General features: G+C 41.4%; 1 pseudogene; it reads right to left on the reverse strand.

The window, feature by feature from the left end:
* Positions 1–939: 939 nt before the first annotated feature.
* LOC112657200 (methylsterol monooxygenase 1-like) lies at positions 940–1694 on the reverse strand (annotated as a pseudogene).
* Positions 1695–12627: the final 10933 nt, after the last annotated feature.

The following is a 12627-nucleotide window of genomic DNA, read 5'->3' on the forward strand; positions in this document are numbered from 1 at the left end:
AGAGAGAGGCAGAGACACAAGCAGAGGGAGAAGCAGGCTCCATGCACCGGGAGCCCGACGTGGGACTCGATCCCGGGTCTCCAGGATCGCGCCCTGGGCCAAAGGCAGGCGCCAAACCGCTGCGCCACCCAGGGATCCCTAGAAAATGTTTAAAGTTCAATATGAGGCCAACACCCTGCTAAGAGATACTGAAATGGCCACTATATATTTACAAGATTTTAAAGACCATCTTAGCTTCAGGCCTCTGGTGTTACAGGGGAAAGACAGACTGATACTTCTTCCATTACTTAGAACCTTTCTGTAAGGTTAGCAACACGGCCTTTACAACCTCCTCACGAAAATCATACTTCGTTATAGATTTACTTATTTCTACACATACAGAACTTTTATGTAAAGTAGAAAAAGTTCCCGCTAGGAAGATAATTAAAGGTTATTAATGTTCTTTGTATCACTTAGCAGCCAAGACACATGTTTATTTCTGCTCCGCAGAAGCAAGGTTAGCTATTCGCTTCAATTCAGGAAGGCGTGTGCTTTCAGGATGGTGGAGATGAGATATTTATTGCATCTTTTTCTCAATCTTCATCTTTTCATTTAGGCAGTGAATTGAGAGTCTGTTCCGAAAATTCTATCCCACCATGTAAATGTGGAAGCATAGTTTCCGATGAAGTTCATGTGGTGGAAATCATGATGCCGAGAACCAGCATAGAAAGGGATCAGATTTAGGGGATCCCTGGGTGGCTCAGCGGTTTAGCGCCTGCCTTTGGCCGCGCCTGCCTTTGGCCCAGGGCGCGATCCTGGAGTCCCGGGATCGAGTCCCACGTCGGGCTCCCAGGATGGAGCCTGCTTCTCCCTCCTCCTGTGTCTCTGCCTCTCTCTCTCTCTCTCTCTCTCTCTGTCTATCATGAATAAATAAATAAATAAATCTTTAAAAAAAAAGAAAGGGATCAGATTTAAAGGGTTCAGGGGACTGTCATAGCCACTATGGACATCAATGGTTTCTATCAAGCAAATGGTCACCCATGCCCAAAGGAGAATGACATGATCACATAAAAGCATGATTCCAATGAAAAATCCAGTTCCAAGAATCAGAGTTTCCAAAGGATGTGCATATTCAGCTTCCATTCCAAATGGAGCCTGAAACTCATGATGAACTTTATGAATATATTTATATATTCTTTTGTGATGCAAGAGCCTCTGCGGAAATAGTGCCAGGTATCCTCAATCACCGCACAGCCAAAGCATCTTGCCAAAAGCATATACCATCTTGGCATTCTTTCCCAATCATAAGGTATATTAAAATACTCTGTAAAATAATAAGTTCCACAGATCAAGGGAAGCTGGATACAAAAGTGATTAAAGAGAAGTACTTTAAAACATTTCCATTGGTTTTCCCATGTTTCTGGTTTATCCTTTTGAATTTTGTACTTTTTCATAAAAGATATAAATTGAAACAAAAATCCAGGTAAACAGAACAAGAAATAAAGAACTTCGTGAACTATCAAGGATCCCCATGTTGCAATCTGGAACTTTGTATAATTGTTCAACATATAGTTCCAAGCATTTTTAAATGGTTCTTGTAGAGGGTTCTCAGGTAAAAGTGAATCTACATACTCCACAGCCAAGGATGCTGAACTGAAAATGCTGATACTTGCCATTTTTCAAATCTCTGCAGAAAGCCTTAGAATTCTGGCCAAGCGGCGGGAACCATATACTTTCTTTCATCTTTTGTTATATTCCATTATTTCACCTGAGGATTCAGACCCTACAAGAAAATCAGAAATAAAGAGTGCAAATCTTTCAAAGAATTTTTGAAATTAAAAAAAGAGTTTTTGAAATAAAATATCTGAAAAAAAAAGAAATAAAATATCTGGTGTAATGACTTTATTTGCATTTTAGGCACAGTGGAGCAGGCTAAGAGCCCTAATGTTTATTACCTGTCAGAAGAATTTTACCCAGACATCATTCTGATATATTTTTAAAAGATTTTATTTATTTATTTGACAGACAGAGAGAGAGAGAGTGAGAGCACAAGCAGAAGGAGTGGCAGAGGGAGATGGAGAAGCAGATTCCCTGCCGAGCAGAGAGCCTGATGTGGGGCTCAGTCCCAGGACCCTGAGATCATGACCTGAGCCTGAAGGCAGATGCTTAATTAACTGAGCCACCCAGGTGCCCCCTGATATTTTTTAAGTCAGAAAACTTCCAAATATCTAAAATATTTAATTTCTAAAAACTACATTTTACTCAGATTTTCAAGAATATACCTATCATGTGACATAAGATAGAGCTGTGTTTTTTTAGACCATAGAAAAAAAGGATTTTAAAAGATTTAACAAAATTGTTGGACTCTGGCAGCCCAGGTGGCTCAGCGGTTTAGCGCCGCCTTCAGCCCAGGGCCTGATTCTGGAGACCTGGATTGAGTTCCACGTTGGGCTCCCTGCATGGAGCCTGCTTCTCCCTCTGCCTGTATCTCTGCCTCTCTCTCCTCTTTGTGTTTTTCATGAATAAATGAATAAAATCTTTTAAAAAAATTGTTGGACTCTATGCCACAAACATTATGTTGTTTCTCTGTTAAGAATTTTTTTTTTCTAGTTAGAATTTCTGCCTTCAGAATAAAAGCCACACTTCTAAGACATTCTACTACTTCTCTAGGGACTTTTCTCCTTTTTTCTTCATGTGCATGCAGCTATGTGTGTGTGAAGCATTTTCACTTCCACTTTTCCCTATATTTTGTAAGCTGGGATATTTTTTTAAAGTCTAATTGTTGCAAAAAATGTTGATGAACCAAGATGTCTCCTGAAAAAATGATTAATCCAAAAAACAAGATTTAGCAATTTCAAATCATTTTTGGATACTCCCTCTACTCACACTGACATCAATACTATATGTTTTCATTTTTTAAAGGTTGAATTCAGGAGCTTAGAAATTCCTTGTCTTCTCTCAGTCATATTACCTTAACTTTAAGAACTGGGTCCTTTCATTCTTCTGGTTGACTAATAGATAATTAACCTTAATGTTGACAATTACATTCACTATGCTGACATAAGTGGCTTCTATAATTTTTGAATACCAGGTGAGGTTTCGTGGATGAAATTTCAATTTGGCAGTTGGATTGAGCACTTTTTATTTTTTTAAAGATTTATCTATTTGAGAGAGAGAGAGAGAGAGAGAGAGAGAGCATGAGTAGGGGAAGGGGCAACAGAAGCTTTCAAAAAAAGTTCCATGGGACTATCAACAGGTTTCTAAAACGTGCTTGATTTCTTCTTAAATTTTTATTTATTTTAAGTAATCTCTATTCCCAATATGGGGCTCAAACTCACAACCCCAAGATCAAGAGTTGCATGCTCTTCCAGCTGAGCCTGCCATGTGCCCCTATAAAGATGCTTTATAAAGCATTTGTTACAAATGTGCTCTTCCGGTTCTTACCTGATGTGCTATTTAAGGAGAAAGGTCAGAATAAATTGAAATTGTTCCTTTACACACATGAAAGTTCCTTTACACACATGAAAGTAAATAGCAATTGCCAGATGCTGGGCAGGGTCAGGGGAGAAATAGAAGGTGACTGTAATGGATATGTGGTTTCTTCTTACAATGATGAAAATGTTCTGGAATTGGGCAGGTATGTGGATTGTATCTCAATTAAAAAAAAAACACGGGGGAGCCTGGGTGACTCAGTTAAACGTCTGCCTTTGGCTCAGGTCAGGATCCAGGGATCCTGGAATCAAGCCCCCTCGGACCCTGCTTCTCCCTCTCTTCCCGGCTAGTGCTCTTTCTCACTCTCTCTGTTGCTATCTCTGACTCTCTCTCTCCTAAATCAATAAATAAAATATTTTAAATAAAAAGAGAATGAAGTGACTTTGGGGAATTTCTTTCTTAAGAGTTTACACACAGTTTTAAAGAAGGTGTTTCAAAATGTCACTGCATTCTTTTTTTATTTATTTATTTATTTATTTATTTATTTATTTATTTTTATGTCACTGCATTCTTTTCTGAAAAGATACCTGCATGTTTGCATAAAGTAGGATGAGTAATGTATACAGATCCTGTGCCTTGTTTGGAAAACCTGCTGTCTCACCCTCTTGCTTTAAAGTTTCTAGGAGTGGTTTATCCCTTTGTTTAGGATCTAAGAGTACTTGGGTAAGAACCATTGTCCAGGAAAGACTAATGGGGTTAAGTCCTGGGAGGCCTGGGCGGGGGCCTCAACCTCTGCCATACGAGTCCCAAGAAAGGAAGTATACAGCGATCAGGGAATAATTCCAGCTCCCAGGGAAAAAGGCCTGGAAATACCCCATGGAGACTCAGCCATAGGCCCTGGGCATGTCTATCCCTTTGGGACTGTTGCTCAGAAATAACTGGGCCCAAGAGTTCAAGAAACATGAAGCTTTCCAAATTAGGAGTGGGTGTGAACAGTGTTTGGTCATTGTGTTCCACAGAGAATAAAATGGTGGGTTCAGGAGGCCTTTTGATTTATGGCATTGAACTTTCCCTCTCAGTATGGTGAAAAGACTCAAAGCTCAGTCTGGTCTAGAAAGAGGAGCTGCCTAGATTTTGGTATGTATAGGTGGTATAAGTTTCTTTTCTGATCTCACTGCCTGAACCAACTTCTCATCTTTGCCTCTCCCAATCCTATTCATCCTTCAAGATTGGTCCAGGAGTTGCCTCCATCACCACTCTCTCTTCACCTGTAATAGGTAAGGACGGATATGGGTTCTGGGGATAGTCTCCAGTGGTCAGATGCTCACGCTGCAACTAGTCACTATGGACGAGCCATCTTCTCTCTCTGCACTACTTTCCTCATATGTAATATGGCAACAATAACATAGTCTCTGAAGTTAGACTTCCTGAGTGTGAATCTAAGCTTTGCATTAACTATTGTGAACCTTGAATATTTTCCTAAATGTTTTTGTTTTTTGGTTTTCCTTAAAAAAAATCATTTATTTATTTGGGAGAGAGAGAACACAGCAGGAGGCTCAGAGAGAGAAAGAGAGAGATAATCTCAAGCAGACTCCCCACTGAGTGCAGACCCTGATGTGGGGCTCAATCTTATGACCATAAGATCATGACCTGACCTGAAACAAGAGTTGGACACTCAACTGACTGAGTGACCCAGGGTCCCCAAGGTTACTCATTCTTTAAAATGGGGATAAGAAGTACCCCTATTTCAAAGGGTTCAATAAGGTTTAAAATAATCCATGTACAGGGGCACCTGGGTGCCTCAGTGGTTGAGTGTCTGCTTTCAGCTCAGGTTGTGATCCCAGGGTTCTGGGATGGAGTCAGCATCAGGCTCGCTGCCTGAAGCCTGCTTCTCTCTCTGCCTATGTCTCTGCCTCTCTCTCTGTGTCTCTCATGAATAAATAAATAAAATACTAAAAAAAATTCCTATACAGCATATAGAAGAAAATCTGAATATGGCAAAAGCTGAGATGTTTGTTATAATGATATTGCTACCATTTTCTTAGAGCTACTTATCCCACTGCAGATAAGTGGGTCTCCCAAAGCTCAGTTTCTATCATGGACAGTAAACCCATCTTACAACTGATTGGGTCAGAGGAAAATATTGGGCAGACTCAAGCTTGCTGGGCCAATCAGATTCCTCTACTTAAGAATTTTAGCAGGGGAGGGGCACCTGGATGGCTCAGTCAGTTAAGTGCAGGGCTCTTTTTTTTTTTTTTTAAGATTTTTATTTATTTATTCACGAGAGACACACACAGAGGGGCAGAGACATAGGCAGAGGGAGAAGCAGGCTCCCTGCAAGGAGCCTGATGCAGGACTCAATCCTGGACCCGGGATCACGGCCTAAGCTGAAAGTAGATGCTTAACTGCTGAGCCACCCAGGCGTCCCTAAGTGCCAGACTCTTGATTTTGGCTCAGGTCATAATCTTAGGGTCCTAGGGTCGAGCCCTGAGTCAGGTTCTGAATTTAGCAGGGAGTCTGCTTGAGTATCCTCTCTCTCTCTCTCTCTCTCCCTTTGCCTGTTCTCCCACTCTCTCTCGCTAAAATAAGGAAATCAATCTTTTTTTTTTTTTTTTTTTAAGAATTTTTAGCAGGGGGCAAAAGAGAATTTTAGAAGACACATGCAGAGATAGACTTGGAAGCTGTGTTATGATAGGCCCATCCCTACTCATCACTATTTAAAAGTTATGATAGGGACACCTGGGTGGCTCAGTGGTTGAGGATCTGCCTTTGGTTCAGGTCGTGATCCCGGGTCCTGGGATCCAGTCCCACATCAGGATTCCTGTGAGGAGCCTGCTTCTCCCTCTGCCTATGTCTTTGCCTCTCTTTCTGTATCTCTTATGAATAAATAAATAAAATCTTTAAAAATAAGTTATGGCAGTTACTAGACTTTTACCACTAGATCTAATTATTTAATGTGTTAATAAAAATCCCATATATTATTGTATCACAATTTCTAAAAATTCCAATACCTATATTTCAATATGTTTTGTTTTCTTTATGATCCTATTTTATGCATTTAAAACATTATTCTGGAATTCTACAAAATACGTGACTGATACACCTCAAAAGTACCTGTTAAAGGTCATGAAAAAAAGGGAATGCCCTGGGTGCCTAGGTTGGCTTAGTCAGAAGAGCATGTGACTCTCGACACTCAGGGTTGTGGGTTTGAGCCCCACATTGGGTGTAGAGATTACTAAATAATAATAATAATAATAATAATAATAATAATAAACTAAAAAAAAAAGGAAAATATAGACACTGTTATAGACCAAAGGACACTGAGAAGATTTAACAGCTAAGTACAGTATGATACCTTGGATTAGATCCTGGAACAGAAAAAGGACATTAATGGAAAAAGGAGCTCAATCTGAATAAAGTCTGGAGTTTAGTTAATGATATATACTAATATTGGTTTCTCGGTTTTGGCAAATGTACCTCAGTAATGTAAGATGATCAGATCAGAGGAAACTGAAGCTCAGTGAGGAGTATAAGGAAATTCTCTCTACTATTGCAGTAGACTGAATGTTTATGTCTCCCTCCTGCCCCAATCCATATGTTGAAATCTTAATGCCCCATGTGGTGGTATAGGAGGTCAGTTCTTTAAGAGGTGATTTGCGCCTCCCATGAATGGGATAAGTGCTCCTATAGAAAGGGCCCCAGAGAATACTCTCACCTCTTCTGCCACGTGAAGTTACAGTAAGAAGACAGCTGTCTATAAGGACAGATTCACTGGATACTGAATCTGCCAAAAGATACTTTGTCTTGGACTTCTCTCAGCCTCCAGAATTGTGAAACAAATTTCTGTTGTCTATAAGCCATCTAATTTATGATATCTTGTTATAGTGGCCCAAATGGACTAAGATCCTATCTTTGCAAATGCTCTGTAAATCTAAAATTATTCCAAAATACAAAGTTTATTAAAAATGGGGGATATGTGCCTGGGTGGTTCCATCAGTTAAGCATCCGACTCTTGATTTCAGCTTAGGTGATGATCTCCGGGTTGCGAGATTGAGCCCTGAGTTGGACTCCGCATCTTTAAAAAGGGGGCATGATTCTGAAAAGGGATTCAGGTATCCATGGCACAAAAAGATTAATGCCTGCCCTAGAGCCTCAGATGCTATTGAACAAGGGTAGGAAGAACCCCAGGATCAAGAGAGAAGCTTCTGTGGGCCAGGCCTGGTGGTACATTCAGTCACATGGTACGTCCTGATAAATAAAGGTCTGGGAAGTGACAGTAACTCCAGGAATGGGCAGCATCTCTGTAGCGTGGGAGGGCACACAACCCAGCTAGCCATCTCCCATGTGAGTTCTGGCAGTGGAGTTATGGGCTTCCTGTCTATCAGGCAGGATTCTAATAGGAAACAGATGTCACACTCAAATTAAGAGATTCAAGGAGGGTTCACTTACAGAGGGAAAAAGTTCAAATGTGGTGGCAATGATGCAGGACCAAGGCAAGCAGAACCCAGGCCAGTAGAAGCCCCAAAGAATTGAAATCTTGAGGGCAGGAAGTCCACCATTATAGTAGCATAGGAAGGAGTCCTTAATGGATCCTTAACAAATAGTTTTTTTTTTTCTCAACAAATAGTTTAAATTAAATTGCAGTAAAATGGAATGAAAAACCTGGGAAATATATTATAAAGCAAGGCTGACCTTGAGCAGAAAAGTTAAAGAATAAATTCTTTGAGTGCCAAGACTTGAATTAGACAGAACTCATTTGAGTTCTAGCTTCTCCACTTCTTGATAAAATAGGACTTGCTACTATAAATATTAAAATATTGACTATACATACATTCCTCAAGTTTATTCCCTGCTTTTCCCTCTCTGGCCTGAGCCTTAAAGCTTTCTGCCTCAGAGCAAGAAAGAGCAGTTACTTGCCCTTCGTTGCAAGATACTTGGCTGTTGGAGTAGTTAGAACACAGAGCTCCCCTGACAGTGTAAACAAGAGATTCCTGCCTGCTCCTAAGTCCTTGCTGGGAGACTGGACTGGAGAGGGAGACAGTAGTAGCTCCAGCCCACATCAGCCCTGCTTGGGGGGAAGACAAAGCGAGAGAAGAGGAGGGCATAGACGCAAAGGTCTTGATTTCCTCTCTTCAGACTTTAGGTCTGGAGGGAAGAGGGGCATCAGACACATGATGGACATGCTGGTAATAGGGAAACACTCTTGTTCTCTTCTTTCTTTCTTTCTTTCTTTCTTTCTTTCTTTCTTTCTTTCTTTCTTTCTTTCTTTCTTTCTTTCTTTCCTTCTTCTTTCTTTCTTTCTTCTTTCCTTTTTTTCTTTCTTTCTTTCAAGTAGACTGGGTGTGGGGCCTGAGCCCAATGCAGAGCTTGAAGTCATAACTCCAAGATCAAGATTTGATCAAGAGTCAGACACTTGGGGCACCTGGGTGGCTCAGTGGTTGAACGTCTGGCTTTGGCTCAGGTTGTGATCCTGGGGTCCTCTGATCGAGTCCTGTATCAGGCTCCCCATGGGGATCTTGTTTCTCCTTCTGCCTGTGTCTCTGCCTCTCTTTCTGTATCTTCATGAATAAGTAAATCTTTAAAAAAAATAAAAGAGTCGGACACTTAACCACATGAGTCACCCAGGTGCTCCAAGCCACTCTTGTTATTGATCACTTTTAGGACTCTGAGCTGAGCTGTCTGGAGGGCTGCCCCAGTGCTAACCTGGCAGTTCAGTCTTACTAGGCAGAGGGAAGTCTTGAGATTTAGCTTTCCTTGCGATAGGGTTGAGGCCCAGAAGTCTCCCCAATCCTCAGCCCTCTCTCAAAGTCAGAAGCAGCTAAGTTGGGTGCCAGTAGGTCTTCCATGTCTAAGGCACCTAGCAGATACTGAGTATGTTAGCTGCTGTAGAGATGTTCTGAGGACTCAGACGAAACTTTGAAATGGTCTATACAATGCCTTCTCCATGCCTAGAAATCGTAGAACAGAACAGAACCTACCCCTGGTCCCCTTTCTATCTCCATCCTTCCCCAGCCACCCAACCCCACCCCACCCCATCCCACCCTTGCCCCAGCTTGGATGATTTTGCTCTGAGCCTTCCCAGAAGCAGAGAGTTGGGCCAAACGACTTCTTGAGTTTTTTTTTTTTTTCTGCTTTTTGACTCAGCAATGTATTGAATTATTCACTCTTTTATATCCTACAACCACATTTTTTAGTCACTCCTCTGACCTTGCTATTTACACAATTTCCTTCGCCTTGCAGTTTCTAAAAAGGAAAGTCAGAACATGTCCATCCTCATTTTAAAGGCATATCGGCAGCATACCTTAAATTCTAACTTATCACATGCAGAAGAATGAAACTAGACCACTCTCTTTCACCATACACAAAGATAAACTCAAAATGGATGAAAGATCTAAATGTGAGACAAGATTCCATCAAAATCCTAGAGAAGAACACAGGCAACACCCTTTTTGAACTCGGCCATAGTAACTTCTTGCAAGATACATCCACGAAGGCAAAAGAAACAAAAGCAAAAATGAACTATTGGGACTTCATCAAGATAAGAAGCTTTTTCACAGCAAAAGATACAGTCAACAAAACTCAAAGACAACCTACAGAATGGGAGAAGATATTTGCAAATGACATATCAGATAAAGGGCTAGTTTCCAAGATCTATAAAGAACTTATTAAACTCAACACCAAAGAAACAAACAATCCAATCATGAAATGGGCAAAAGACATGAACAGAAATCTCACAGAGGAAGACATAGACATGGCCAACATGCATATGAGAAAATGCTCTGCATCACTGGCCATCAGGGAAATACAAATCAAAACTACAATGAGATACCACCTCACACCAGTGAGAATGGGGAAAATTAACAAGGCAGGAAACAACAAATGTTGGAGAGGATGCGGAGAAAAGGGAACCCTCTTACACTGTTGGTGGGAATGTGAACTGGTGCAGCCACTCTGGAAAACTGTGTGGAGGTTCCTCAAACAGTTAAAAATATACCTGCCCTACGACCCAGCAATTGCACTGTTGGGGATTTACCCCAAAGATACAAATGCAATGAAACGCCGGGACACCTGCACCCCGATGTTTCTAGCAGCAATGGCCACGATAGCCAAACTGTGGAAGGAGCCTCGGTGTCCAACGAAAGATGAATGGATAAAGAAGATGTGGTTTATGTATACAATGGAATATTCCTCAGCCATTAGAAATGACAAATACCCACCATTTGCTTCAACGTGGATGGAACTGGAGGGTATTATGCTGAGTGAAGTAAGTCAGTCGGAGAAGGACAAACATTATATGTTCTCATTCATTTGGGGAATATAAATAATAGTGAAAGGGAAAATAAGGGAAGGGAGAAGAAATGTGTGGGAAATATCAGAAAGGGAGACAGAACGTAAAGACTGCTAACTCTGGGAAACGAACTAGGGGTGGTAGAAGGGGAGGAGGGCGGGGGGTGGGAGTGAATGGGTGATGGGCACTGGGTGTTATTCTGTATGTTAGTAAATTGAACACCAATAAAAAAAAATATATTAAAAAAAAATTCTAACTTATCAAAGATAATTCTCTCTTGCATTTAACTGAACCTGTACCTTATATAAACTTGCTATGGGAAGGTCTCAGAAATTTAGGGGAAAACCACCATTATCTGCCACAGGATTCACCACAAGATGGAGATTGCAGTAGTTGTAAAGGTCTGGTCTGGGGCAGGAGGGTGGTGGCCTCTAGGAGGTGAAAGATGTTCAGTCTGGCTGGTGGATCCATGAGGGTCTGTGGAGAAGATAGTCATCAAATCCTCTTCTTTTTTTTGCCCCTGGCCACTCAAAGACACTACATTACCCAGATCCCATAGAAATAGGAGCAGCTGTGTGATTAAGTCAAATAGGATGCTAGTGAAAAAGACGTGCACAGGGCTGCCTTGAAAAACCTCTTTTATGATCATATTAGTTTTCCTCCTGCTTCTGTGACAGATTACCACAAATTTAGTTACTTAAAACAACGCAGTTTTATTCTCTTAGTTCCAGTGGTCATGAATCTGAAATCAGTTCCACTGAGCTTAAAAGTCAGGGTGTTAGTGGAGCTGGTTCCTCCTGGAGGATCTAGTGGGGAATCCATTTCCTCGCCTTCTTTTTTTTTTTTTTTTTCAGCTTCCGGAGGTTGCCTGCTTGCCCTGGCTCACGGCCCCTTCCTGACTCCAACATTTCTAATCTTCACATCTCCTCTTTCCTCCTTCCTCCTTCGGCCTTCTTGACTCCCTCTTATAAGGACTTTAGTGATTACATTTAGGGGCCACCCAAATAACCCAGGATAATCTCCCCATCTTAAGATACTTAATTTAATCACAACCATAAATTCCCTTTTGCAATATAAGATAACAGTCACAGAATCTAGAGATTAGGATGTGGACATCCTTGGGGACTCATATTCAGCCTACTGTGCTGATCCTGTACACTTTGTCTTTCCATACCTGCAGAGAACAATGAAGCCAAAAGAGATGGGAAAGTTCCCCATATCAGAAGGCCGGGTGGCTGATTGGGTGGAACACAGTTCCCTTGCTGACTACACTGGACTGTGAAAGAAAAATCTTTTGTTGTGGTTAGCCACTGTGGTTGACTGAATTATTGGCCCAATGCTTTAACTCACCTCCCGTGGCCTTTCCAAAGAGAGTAGACTGTACTTCCTAGCCCTTTGACTTTGAGCTTGACAGTATGGCTTGCTTCGGCCAATAGCATGTGAGTGGAGGTAGCTAATGGCATGCTCGGGCCTTAAAGATCACTCATGCATCCACTTGCAATGGTTGTTGTTTTACACCAACACATTAGGATGGCTTGCTAGATAGCAAAGGTTAACTAATATAACTACTGAGATTTTAATTTGTTTGTTTCAGGCAGTTAGACTAAAGCAGGAGCTGGAAAACTAACTGAGTGAGAGAGATGGAAGAATAGAATGCTGTGGCCAGGGTGTGGGGAGTTGGAATCTATTATTCCAGCCGGGTAGCAGTTCCCAGTGACAGCAAGATCCAGGTATAACCATGAAGGGAGTGGACTAAAACTAAATGGAGCCATTGTCACTGCCGATGAGCAGATCAAAGATAATTACAGAACTTGAGTTGGAATGGAAGACTGACATGAGCCAAGGGCGTGAGCCGCCACTGAATCAAGGAGGACTGGTCTTGAGACTGGGAAGCTAAACATCAGGTAACTCTGGAAAGAAGAAAATTC

The sequence above is a fragment of the Canis lupus genome, chromosome 8 (genome assembly GCF_003254725.2).
Source record: "Canis lupus dingo isolate Sandy chromosome 8, ASM325472v2, whole genome shotgun sequence".
NCBI lineage: Eukaryota > Metazoa > Chordata > Mammalia > Carnivora > Canidae > Canis > Canis lupus.